The sequence below is a fragment of the Ambystoma mexicanum genome, chromosome 10 (genome assembly GCF_040938575.1).
Source record: "Ambystoma mexicanum isolate Mex_15411 chromosome 10, UKY_AmexF1_1, whole genome shotgun sequence".
Lineage (NCBI taxonomy): Eukaryota > Metazoa > Chordata > Amphibia > Caudata > Ambystomatidae > Ambystoma > Ambystoma mexicanum.
The window spans coordinates 666,877,564-666,890,205 of NC_090932.1; positions in this window are offsets into that span (position 1 = coordinate 666,877,564).

A 12,642-nucleotide genomic window follows, 5' to 3' on the forward strand; every position below is an offset into this window, starting at 1 on the left:
GATGAACTGTCAAACACGTATAAACAAACACACATAGGGTGGTCCCCCAAATGAACCATTAAACAAATAGTTCAGTGACCCAGTCTTGACTAATACTGGATCCTATTCCATAGGTTATTTTAATGACCACACAGAACAAAAACACACAGTGCAAGGTATTTATCTTATTGTACTAAAACTATTATAATTTATTACATAGGCCATTGGTCCTATGTTTACAAGCTAAAGCAAGCCACATAAATACATATATCAATATGGAAAATGAATGCATGTATCCATTAACATTTTATGAATAAATCATTAAAAACTATGGTGGCACGGTAAAGAACCCAATTGTGAGGAAACAAGCTGGAAAAAGACACTATCTTTCTGGCCCTATCTGGCTAATAAGTCACAGTCGTCCTCAGTTTACCAATGTCACCTATTACATATTCTAAAAATAGTTATTCATGACCAAAAAACACATCCCGGGTCTACGTCCATGGTAGCGTTGTTGAACCATACAGCATGACTCAAAACACACAGAATTATACAATGGACATTTCGGCAGGACATCAAATATGCTGCTTTCATCAGGACCCCAAGGGAGATGGAGCTCTGTGGATGTGATAAAGAAAAAGTTTTACTGCCATGTAAAAACATACTATAAAAACAGCAACCAAAAATAAGCTGCTGGATAAAAGATGTTAAAAAGTGAGGGAAAGAACCTCCACCAACAAACACCAAGAACCTGTGTGTTGGCGAGATACCACAACCCTGTAGTGTGATGTCGCCAAAGTACAAAACCTCCACCCGGACATCGTGTTCAATTACCCCAACCACATCTACCAACCTAAGATAACGTAGTAAAGGGGAAACAAACAAGCGAGAGGAGGAAGGGAGAAAGTAGGGAAACAAATACCTACTACCCCCAAGTGGCTGTGTGTAGTGATGCTGTGCCCAAGCGCCAGCATGCAGGGCGCCCCAACACCCGAGCTCAAGAAATCTGCAGTGTAAGAGAACACACGTAAAAAGGAGTAATCTTAACACTCAACTTACTATGCAGGGTTAAACAATCACCCAATAGATAGTCGCGGCAAAATTGTCTGCGAGATGTGAGTCCTCAAGTTCTTCATGTGAGGATCCCCACTCAATGGTATCACTAGAAAAGGATGCAGAGTAGCAAAAGAGGAAAAAAGGAAAAAGGAAAAAAGAGAAAAAGAAAGGGAGAGAGAGGGACAAGGGTCCAATATATCACTCAACCGTATTAATGGCAAATACAGTTTGTTGCTAGCCACCCCGTCAACCTATCAGAGGCTACACAGTTGCTCACCTGAATAGTAAAAAAGGACATATTAATAAATGCCCCTCTATTAAGGGTCTCCCTCGCCGGGAGCCAATATCTGAAAGTGAAGGTACTTGGGATGGATGTAGAATGAATCGTCGTCGATACCAGATCCCACGCTAGAAAGAGAAAAAGAGTAACATTCACGTGCGTGCGGGAGTTCAAAAATCCATGGACACTTAAAGTGCCAGGGAATTATCTAATGAGGGTGCATTTTTTCCTTTTTTCCTCTTATCCTACTCTGCATCCTTTTCTAGTGATACCATTGAGACAGACAATTTTGCCGCGACTATCTATTGGGTGATTGTTTAACCCTGCATAGTAAGTTTAGTGTTAAAATTACTCCTTTTTACGTGTGTTCTCTTACACCGCAGATTTCTTGAGCTTGGGTGTTGGGGCGCCCTGCATGCTGGCGCTTGGGCACAGCATCACTTCACACAGCCACTTGGGGGTAGTAGGTATTTGTTTCCCTACTTTCTCCCTTCCCCCTCTCGCTTGTTCGTTTCCCCTTTACTACGTTATCTTAGGTTGGTAGATGTGGTTGGGGTAATTGAACACGATATCCGGGTGGAGGTTTTGTACTTTGGCGACATCACACTACAGGGTTGTGGTATCTCGCCAACACACAGGTTCTTGGTGTTTGTTGGTGGAGGTTCTTTCCCTCACTTTTTAACATCTTTTATCCAGCAGCTTATTTTTGGTTGCTGTTTTTATAGTAAGTTTTTACATGGCAGTAAAACTTTTTCTTTATCACATCCACAGAGCTCCATCTTCCTTGCGGTCCTGATGAAGGCAGCATATTTGATGTCCTGCCGAAACGTCCCTTGTATAAGTCTGTGTGTTTTGAGTCATGCTGTATGGTTCAACAACGCTACCATGGACGTAGACCCGGGATGTGTTTTTATGGTCATGAATAACTATTTTTAGAATATGTAATAGGTGACATTGGTAAACTGAGGACGTCTGTGACTTATTAGCCAGATAGGGCCAGGAAGATAGTGCCTTTTTCCAGCTTTTTTCCTCACAATTGGGTTCTTTACCGTGCCACCATAGTTTTTAATGATTTATTCATAAAATGTTAATGGATACATGCATTCATTTTCCATATTGATATATGTATTTATGTGGCTTGCTTTAGCTTGTAAACATAGGACCAATGGCCTATGTAATAAATTATAATAGTTTTAGTACAATAAGATAAATACCTTGCACTGTGTGTTTTTGTTCCGTGTGGTCATTCAAATAACCTATGGAATAGGATCCAGTATGAGTCAAGACTGGGTCACTGAACTATTTGTTTAATGGTTCATTTGGGGGACCCCCCTATGTGTGTTTGTTTCGCTACTCATTTTTCTCCTGGATGCCGTTGGATGCCTTTGAGTACTTATCCCTTTTGTGGTAAAAAAAAAAACACGTATAAACTGCAGGCTTTGAAATGCCTGACGATGAAAGAACTTTGTACCTTTTAAAGGCAGTTTCAAGAAAGCACAGAGGTGCCCGGCGGGGTATTGAGACCGCAGTGGCACATTAAGTGTTCCTCACAAATCTTACTGCAGCAAGTTCAGGCCAAGGGTGGTGTAGGGGGACCCCTATCTAACTCTTCACTCATCCTGGGAGGGGCAGGTGCTTTATAAATCCCCACAGGGATATTTTGTTTGAGTAGGCCTGCTCCATGGTGCATAGGGCGCGGATTCCGACCCGGTCTCATAACTGGGTAGCTGGAGGTAGCTAGGAGAGAGGGAGAAACCCCCGTAGGGTAGTCTGAGTACTATTGGCCTAATGGGCAGTTATGGCCCACTCCAAATTAAATATTTGAGTACCTCAGGTGAACGCGCACTGGCTCATGTGATCTACATGATATGTTGAACACATTTTTAACCAAGTGAATGCGCACGTTTTCATGTGATGTCCACAATTTATTTAAATATTAAGTACCTTAGGTGAATGCACACTTTCTCATGAAATCTACATGATATGTTGAACAAATATTTAACTAAGGTGAATGTGCACGTTTTCATGTGAGGTCCACAACTTATTTAAACATTAAGTACCTCAGGTGAATGCGAACTTTCTCAAGTAATCTACATGATATGTTGAACAAATATTTAACCAAGGTGAATGCGCATGTTTCATGTAATGTACAGGATTAGAGTTGAACAGATATTTAATTAATGTAAATGCGCACGCTCTCTGGTGATTGCTTTGAGGTATATGAATACAAAATTAACAAAGGTATAGGCACTTGTTCTCAGTTGCCAGCACTCACTCATATAAAGAAGTAGTTAACAAATGTGAATGATTTGGGTCCAGGTCGGCTACAATGGACATTCTAAGGCCACACTTAGGCAGTACATGTGAGACTAATGATGCAGTATAATGGATGAAATCAAATTGTTAAACACTGTACCCATTCTGTGTTAAAGAGGAAAGACTCATTTAAGGTTTCAACAAGGCATATGGTACATGTTTATTAATGTTTGATTTACAATTATATAAAGAAAAGCAGATCCCGCTTATTTTCAAACGCCAGACTGTGTTTGTTTATTTAACCAGGAGCACTGTTTTAGCTTTCTCCTCTGTTAGAGACCATCCTTTGGTTTTTACTGGAGCCATCTATTTTTCCCCTTGGGTGATACTACGATGCACATGTGTGCAGTGAGGTGTTAGCCTTCCTACTCAGAACTCCTACAGGTTGCAGCCCACCCATAAAGATATGTAAAACAGTTACACAAGGGAGAAACACCTTACATATTTTGGAGGCACTGCTGAGATCCAAGGAGGTACACAGTATGCCCTTTGTTTAAATATTAAGTGACATTTACACACAGCTACAATGGCACATGAATATGTATTACACTGGATACAGGCTGAAGGACTCAGCCCCGAGGCCTGTTTCATCCTAGGTGATGTCCCTGTACACATTACAACTGATGAGGTATTAGCAATGACTGGTCCATTAGAACCCATCACTGGTAAAGTAAAGAGTGTGGGCCACATACCTGGGCAAGATGCCAAGTGTTCTATGCTATTTTATGGTGGCGTTTCTGTTACAGGCAAGACCCTGCCCAGAGAAGTCCAAGGTGGGGACCCTGTGGTTACCTGTCCTATGTGGCGCTAGATGTCTGGCATGGCATACCCCTCCGTGCAGAAGCTTCCACACCTACTAAGGATGACATTGTTATTGCTGCTGCGGTGGCTGAAGCCGTCAAAGTAACTATGGAGCGACAATCACAGTCTCCTTTGATTGGTGAACATGGAGCATATACCCGGCTGCAGGCCTTTTCAGGTGAAAAACCTGTGCCCAAAGGGGAAGAGGGGTACGAAGTATGTGCCAACCTCGCTCAACTTATGCTGCATCACTGGAAAGTGTCAGATCAAGAAAAGAGAAGGCGAGTGATAGAGGCTTTGCGAGGACCAGCACTACAGACGGTACAGTCCCTGTGCACCGTGAATTCTGATCCAACGTCCTTGCAGGTGATGGACGCCTTGGAAGGAGCATTTGGCACTACTGAGCCTGGGGAAGATTTGATGATGAGATTTCAGGCCACCTCCCTGAAGCCGGGGGAGAAACTATCTGAGTTCCTGGTGAGGATTGAACAAATTCTGCGTCTTGCACGCCATAGAGGGGGCGTAGAGACTTCTCAATGGAACAGGTGTCATTTGAAATAGATACTTAGGGGAGCTAAGGATGCTGCCATACCCATCCTCCAACTGAGACTGCATGAGAAACTAAACATCCCTCCACCCTATAAGGGCTCTGGAAGAAGAAACCAGCAATGTTAATGCCCAGAGTCATCCAGTTCAAAGACAAATCCCGGCTCCCCATTCTGCCCTTCCTCAACAGTGACAGATTGAGGAGTTGCAACAACTAGTAAGAAAACTGCAGACCCAGCTTCTACCCAGGGAAAACCTAAATACCCAGCAGCAGCAAGGCAGAGATGTTTTTCCAGCAGCACGTGAAAGAGAAAACCAGGCCTTTAGGCGAGCTCGAGACTATGTTATTCCCTCATCTGCACTTTTGCCAGCATGGAGATTTTTCCATTGTTGCGGGAGTGACCACCATTCAACTCGCCTGTGTGACCAAGACTATGCCAGGGTGACTGCTTGATTCTCTGCCCTTAAGCCCACGTCAGCCCGAGCCTTGTCGGGAAACGCACAGGAGGTTGTAGTGGAGGAGAAGCTAGAACTTCGCACTCAGGAGTAAACTCCACTGTCCCTAACCCCAGAATATCCAGGAAGACAAGAGATCCTGATTTACTAACTACCAAGCACCAATTTAAGGCTAAGGAGTGTCCCACTGCTGACCACCTCCGTCTAGTCTATGAGATCTGGAACTCCACAACGATGTCAACCGTGGCATGCAACAGACTACAAACTCATGCTCAGTCTCCAAAAGGCATTCCTGCAGGTCTGATTGGACCTTCTATGACTATCCCTGTTGAACCGAAAGGGTGAAGGACTACAGCACTACTAGACAGTGGCTCACAGGCGACCATTGTCTATGAACCATACTATTGCCAAAATCTGTCACACCTACTCCTAGAACCACTGGGGGGGCTAAACCTGATGGGGGTCTCAGATGCTGCCTGCAAATATCTGGGTTACATATGTGTGAAAATCCACCTAGATCGAGAAGTAGCTGGAGTAAGCACCACTTTGACCACTCTGGCACTAATGTGTACCACTAAGAACCAATATCCAGAGGTACCCCTGGTCATGGGCACCAATTCTGCCTTGTTTGCAACCCTAGGCAGGATATGCAGGGAGATGGCAGGTCCTCAGTTTGCACATACTCTGACGATGCACCCGGCTTGCCAAAAAGTCTACCTTAAGAGAAGTATGGAGAAGACGGAGCAACCTGAAGGGCCTGTGGGAGGCGTTACCACCTCTAACCAAAGTCAACTGGGTATGCTACGTGGTCAGACCCTCATGGTGCCTGGTCAGTTAAATCTCCAGGATCAAGACTGATGTTGAAGATTGGATATGGAGGCTCCTGAAGGTGATTAACTGCCTGGATGTCTGCTGGTCCAACGCTCAATTATCACTGATACTGGCCCAGGCATGACACACTTTAGAGTCCCTCTCAATATTGTTAAGGATAAAACTGTGCATGTACCCGGGGACTGACCATCTCACAGCTTCACATTGCTGACTCAGTGGCCCAGACAACTGGAACCAGAAGAGTACATCCTCCCTTGAATGTGAGTAAGATAAACATTGGAGAATCCCCGTTATCAGAACGTGAGAAGAATCATCTCTGGGAGCAATTGGCATTGAGGGCAGATGCATTTTCAACTAGTGACTGGGATTTGGGCGAAGCCAAGGGAGTACGGCATCACATTCGATTGAACGATACCACCCCTTTTTGAGAACGATCACGAAGGATAGCACCTATGGATGTGGAGTATGTCCGGCATCATCTTGAAGACTTGCTGCATCCCAGAACAATCCAGCAGTCAAGAAGCCCATCTGCCTCTCCCATAGTGGTGGCACGGAAGAAGTATTAGGATGTGCAGTTATGCATCGACTACCGGCAGCTGAACAGCAGAACTGTGCCAGACCACTATACTACTCCTCGAGTGGATGACACCCTCGACTGCCTGGCTGGGAGCCAGTGGTTTTCGGTATTGGATCTCAGAAGTGGATATTACCAGATCCCCACGTTCCCTGAGGATAAGGAAAAGACAGCATTTATCTGCCCATTGGGATTCTACCAATTTACTCGGATGCCCCAAGGAATCTCGGGAGCACCAGCTACATTTCAGCGCTTGCTGTAATGAACCGTGGGGGACATGAACCTACTTGAGGTGCTGGTCTACCATGACGATGTGATTGTGTTTGGGCGGACTTAGAAGAACACCACCAGAGGTTAATGAAGTTTCTAGAGAGACTCCGGTAGAAGTGAAGAAGTAGATAACAAATGTGAATGACTTGGGTCCAGGTTGGCTCAAATGGACATGCTAAGGCAGAACATGTGAGACTAATGATGTCGTATAATGGATGAAATTAAATTGTTAAACACTGTTCCCATTCTGTGTTAAATGAGAAAGACCCATTTAAGGTTTCAACAAGGCATATGGCACATGTGTATTAATGTTTGATTTAAAGCATACAATTATATAAAGGAAAGCGGATTCCGCTTATTTTCAAACGCCAGACTGTGTTTGTTTATTTAACCAGGAGCAGTGTTTTAGCTTTCTCCCCTGTGAGGGACCATCCTTGTATTTTTACTGGGGCCATCTATTTTTCCCCCTACTCAGGTCTCCTACAGGTTGCAGCCCACCCATACAGATATTTAAAACAGTCACACAAGGGAGAAACACCTTACATATATATAGGAGTAAGTAAAGAATTAATTATTCCACTACGTATTATAGCAGTGCTGGACAAGGAAAGGAAGGCCTTTTCAAGTGTGTCACAGTTAAGAATAGCTATTGAATTACAGAAGTGAATCTCAGAAAGGCGAGGCTGGACCAGCCCCAAGAAACCAAGTTTGTGTCAGGCTGGGAGGATCTGACAGTATTTACAATCATGTGAAACTTCGAAACTCCTATTCAGAAGACACGAACGAAAACAAGGAAGATGTCAGAGGTTCATTAAATAATAGTATTTCAAATGCACTAGAGCTCAAATTTGTGGTCTTTAGTCAAGTGGAGGGTTGAAGCTGGACAATCATGATGAACCACACCTACGCAAGGAGACAGAGCGTGCCTCCACTCCCTCGTATTCTCCAGAGCAAGGAACACTTCCAAGGCCAAGTTTAAAGCCTTAATTGACGTGCGGACCACTAAGGTGATGATAGATTATATGCTAATTGGTGGGAAGCTATTGTTTTGACAGCCCCACCAGCACCTGGAAGTCCAACCTGCGTGCTGCTAACGTGGGTGGAAAAGTATTGATGGATGTAAGAGTGCCGGCCACGGAGTTAAGGACCCTATGGTTTGTGTAACCAATGGGATGTTGTGTATTTAGTGACGTTCATAGTGACCTGATTCAGGAGAGGGCTTAGTTACCCCACCTGATGTTAGATACCCTATTAGTTTCTTAGACTACTATGGAACATATACCTAGATGTTCCCTCTAAGCCTATCACATTAGCCACTAGGTTTTTGTAGTTCGTCACGTAGGATGATGTTAGCAAATATGTAGGTTAACGTCAGCAATGGCAAGTTTTTGCTATAAAGATGATGTTTTTATGAATTTTGTTGAGCCCATGCTGTGAGACCTTCATTGATGTCTGTTGTACTCCTTGATTTAGATAATTGACATTAAAATAGTCAACTTTACCAACTTCCTGAGTCGTTTTGATTATTGATGTTTGAGTATCTCCTGCATCCCCAATCATCTCAAAGTATTGCTATGTCATCTTAAAGGGCTGGGTCGGCTGTCCCGGTTCATAATTAATACCCAGACAGCTCTTAAACAGGGAGTTTAGGGCCAGCACCTCAACAAATCTCCAGTAGGTCGTTTTTATTAAGACAGTGTTAGGCGATTCTAATTTATGACCTTTCTACTTGATAAACTCTGCAAAATCGCCATCTTGTTGTTGTTGATAGAGCTGATGTTGATTTCTGAAGCAACTGTTTAGATTTTTTTTTAAAGTACAAGAGGTGGAGTGGGTGGAAGGGTGAGGGAATGGAGTAGGCCGGAAATGCTAATTTTGCACCTCTGGTCTCACAAGGGGAACTGAAAAATGTACTTGGTGTACTAATGTATATGCTCTTGTAAGGTGGATCTGGGTGCATTACTGTGGTTGTAAAATAGCAAAGTCAGGACTCATGAAGATGACATTAGTAGCAATAATTGTAATGGTATTGATAACTGGGTAGTCAGTGCACTGGAGTCATTCAATATAGCTGTGGCACAACTGGGGTAATAACAGAGACGTCTTTATGGGAGGGCACAAGGGGCACTTGCCCATGGCCCCCACCTTGGAGGGGGGGCCCAAAAAGGCTGCCCGATCTGAAGAAGTAAGATTACATTGTTAACCAGTCTTCAATAGCACACATCAGGATATTTTATGGGGTGCTGCTGAGTCCTTAAACCCACTGCCTTTCTGTTTTGACAAGTACATTCTACCTTGATCAATTCATCATGTATTGCTTTCCGTGTTCACTGTGGTATACATAGTTTGTGTGTTCCTTACGGCACAACTCTGTAGCATTATTTCCTTCCTGTGGTAATTATGCTGATCATGTGCAATAGGCAACAGTGAAATGCATATTGATAAACCAAGTGCGACAATGGTTCAGAAGTTAGCTCAGTGTGTGAAGCACCCATTGCAGAGATATGTGTTCATATGCAAAATTAGAATATCATATTCCAGCAAGGCTTGCTGAGCCTTTCCTATGTCTGAAGTGTATAAAACTGGATGCATATGTACTTGGTTTTGCGGAACAACATCTGCTGGTATCAGCAATGTACCTGTACCAGATAGGGAATGCTATAAAAACTAACATGTCATCCGTATGGTGAAGGTCTAGAAATTGGTTTGTTCAGATGAGGTGTTGTACAACCTAGGCAATCGCCTTCAAAGATGGCATCAACTGTTAGTCCAAGAGGTGAATAAGTATCCAAATTCAAGACTATGGAACGAAAGCGTTTATCCTTGTATCCTGGCTTTGCCAGCAGACGAAACAGTGATCCTGGTCAAATCATCTAATATATCTTACATTACTTTGCTGTCTTCTGTGAGGTTTGCCTTCTTACATGCTTCTGGCATTGTTTAGCCCATTACTTGATCTTTCTTCTTATGTAGACCATTTGAGTGGAAGTGGTGGTAGACAGAAGAGAGCAGACTGAATGTTGCAGGCCTTGGGCACGCATATTTCAAGGTCTGCTTTTTTGACACAAAAAACGGTTAGCTTTTTGGTAAAAGTCAAAGGTTTTTATGCACGTTTAAAAAATGTCACAAGCCATTGTTTTGGAAGTATTTAAAACTTTAAAATACAATAGAAAAACCCAGATTACATTTGTTAAATCACATCGATTGGTATGCTGGTACTTGTATACTTCCCTTGATGATGGAGAGAATGAAGCTAGAACCATTCCCATTTTGCATAGAACGCTTCTACAATATTTTGTTAAAAATGGTCATGTTTGGTAATGTGATTTCTGTACATTCCAAGTCCATTTTTATAAAATGAGATTGTTTTAGTTAATGGTAAGAACTGGAAAAGAAAGTGTTCAAATGCAGAAATTGCAGTGTTGGCACACATCCCAGCTTCACCCCTTCAGCCCTTAACCAATGTGTGATCCTGGGCATCTCATTTAATCTTATATTGCCAGTCCCTAAACCTTTCAAAATTGTCAGCCCTTCAGAGTGATTTCCTTCTCATGGTATGATCTTCATAAAAGACTTATTCATGGTTTCACTGGGCATAGGGTTGCTTCCACTTTAATAGTGAGCACATTTATATCGCACACCATAGGCATTTGTTCCTTTGATATCTAATGGCAACACTATTTGAAAACCATATCCCACTTCTAATCTCAATCTACCTGGATAAAGACACCTTCCTGGTAGCTTCTAATCTGCATCGACTATCCATGCTACGGTATGTGTAGCGTTCTCCTTTCAATTGGTCTCCTCTGTCCATGCATGAGCACTTTTGCATTCTGTGAGGCAGCTAATGTGAGTTATCTGTCTATTATGGGTGACATGTACCTTTTACATATGGTCCTGCATTAATACTACAGGCTGCATACCTTCCTGGAAGTTATTGATAACAATTATCCTGTATGCACTAGAGCAGTAACCTATTCGTAGACTGCTAATGTTGGTCTTCAAATGCTACTCGTTTATCATTCTGATTAGAGCAAGAATGAAGAAGTTAAGGGGACTTAAAGGGAGTAAACATGCTTATTATGCTGTGAGACAGCATGTCAACCTATAGGGTGTGAGTGCAATGGGTGGGTGTGGGGGGTGCGACCATTATTCTTGATCCCTTAATTCGTTTGGTTTGATGGAGGGGGGGGCCCAAAGATGTCCGTGCCCAGGGCCCCAAAAGGGCTTAAGATGGCCCTGGGTAATAGTACAGGCTGTTAGCAGCAATGTGATTGGGTTCTGGTGGTGAGAGTGCTGCAGCAGTTTATCTCAGTCCTATGCATGGTTCTGCATCATATGTCCAAGTGACTAAATACTTTAATTCTTTGTTCTGTAGTATGAACAACTTCCACACTTTGGACCTTCTTGGTGTAGCAAGATGACAGTTGTCCCATGCTCCTTTGTCCATGAATGTTCTTCTAGAGGTGATGAAGTTTGTGCTTTGGGCGCCGTACGCTGATGCTCTGCCCTAAAAAAGATGGACAGTTTGTCTTTGAATGACCCGGTACACATGTGAAAGAGTAGTTTTATTATTTTCTCCTATCCCTGTAACTGTAGAGGTTTTGCAGCCTCTGATCTATTTAACTGGTTTACAAAATCATTTGTTGCAGAGCACTTGACTCAGATGGTCACCATCTTTATCTTGGTGGTCTTCATCATTATTGTGTTCCTCAGACACAGCATTGGTAGATGGGGGGGTGGTGGAGGAGACAAGGAACATCCCTGCAAGGTTAGGCAAGCCCAAGCTTTTTTGATTTCTGCTATTTAAAGTGATACTGTTTTTTTCTCTCTCAGAATGTTAGCTCTACTAATCAGGTCTCAATTTGTAGTTGCTCCATGCTGAAAAGGTATAGTGCACATATGCTCGCTTTCCTGAGTCCTGTCTACTGACACCTTATCAGCTTCTATGTAGTATGGCAACATTGCAAGCCCAGAGTAACGTGTGCATTGTTGGTAGCAGCCTATTGGAATTCAAAATAATTCAAATGCAATGCCTTTCAAGGAAACCACAATTTAAATGATATAACTGTGTAACCCCAAGTTCCAATGGTAGCTTTGTTAAATATAGCTTTATTTTTATATCTTTTTTGATATAGTGGACTATGAAGAAATAGTTATGCATTGCCAAAACCAGCTTGTGCAATTTTCTACTCAACTAGTTTTCTTTGACTCCTACAGGTGTCAGAGTTTTTGTGTATTACTGTCTGAGGATAGAAGCAGCACCCACAAGAGGTTGGGCCCAGCTCAGAAGCCTCCTTTGTTCCCTGCCTGGAAGGCTTGACAACTTCCCCAGAGGACAGAACATGCCCACAGAGCATGTGATGGGAGCAAGGTACTTGAAAAGAGATCTCTGCCACCCAATAGGCAAGTCACGCCAGGTGGATGATGACCGCAGTCTATTTCATCACAGGCAGACAAGGGCAGGGAGAAGCATAGGCTCAGAAGAGGATCTGAACCCAGGAAAGGGCCCTGCCATCTTAGAAATACCTAG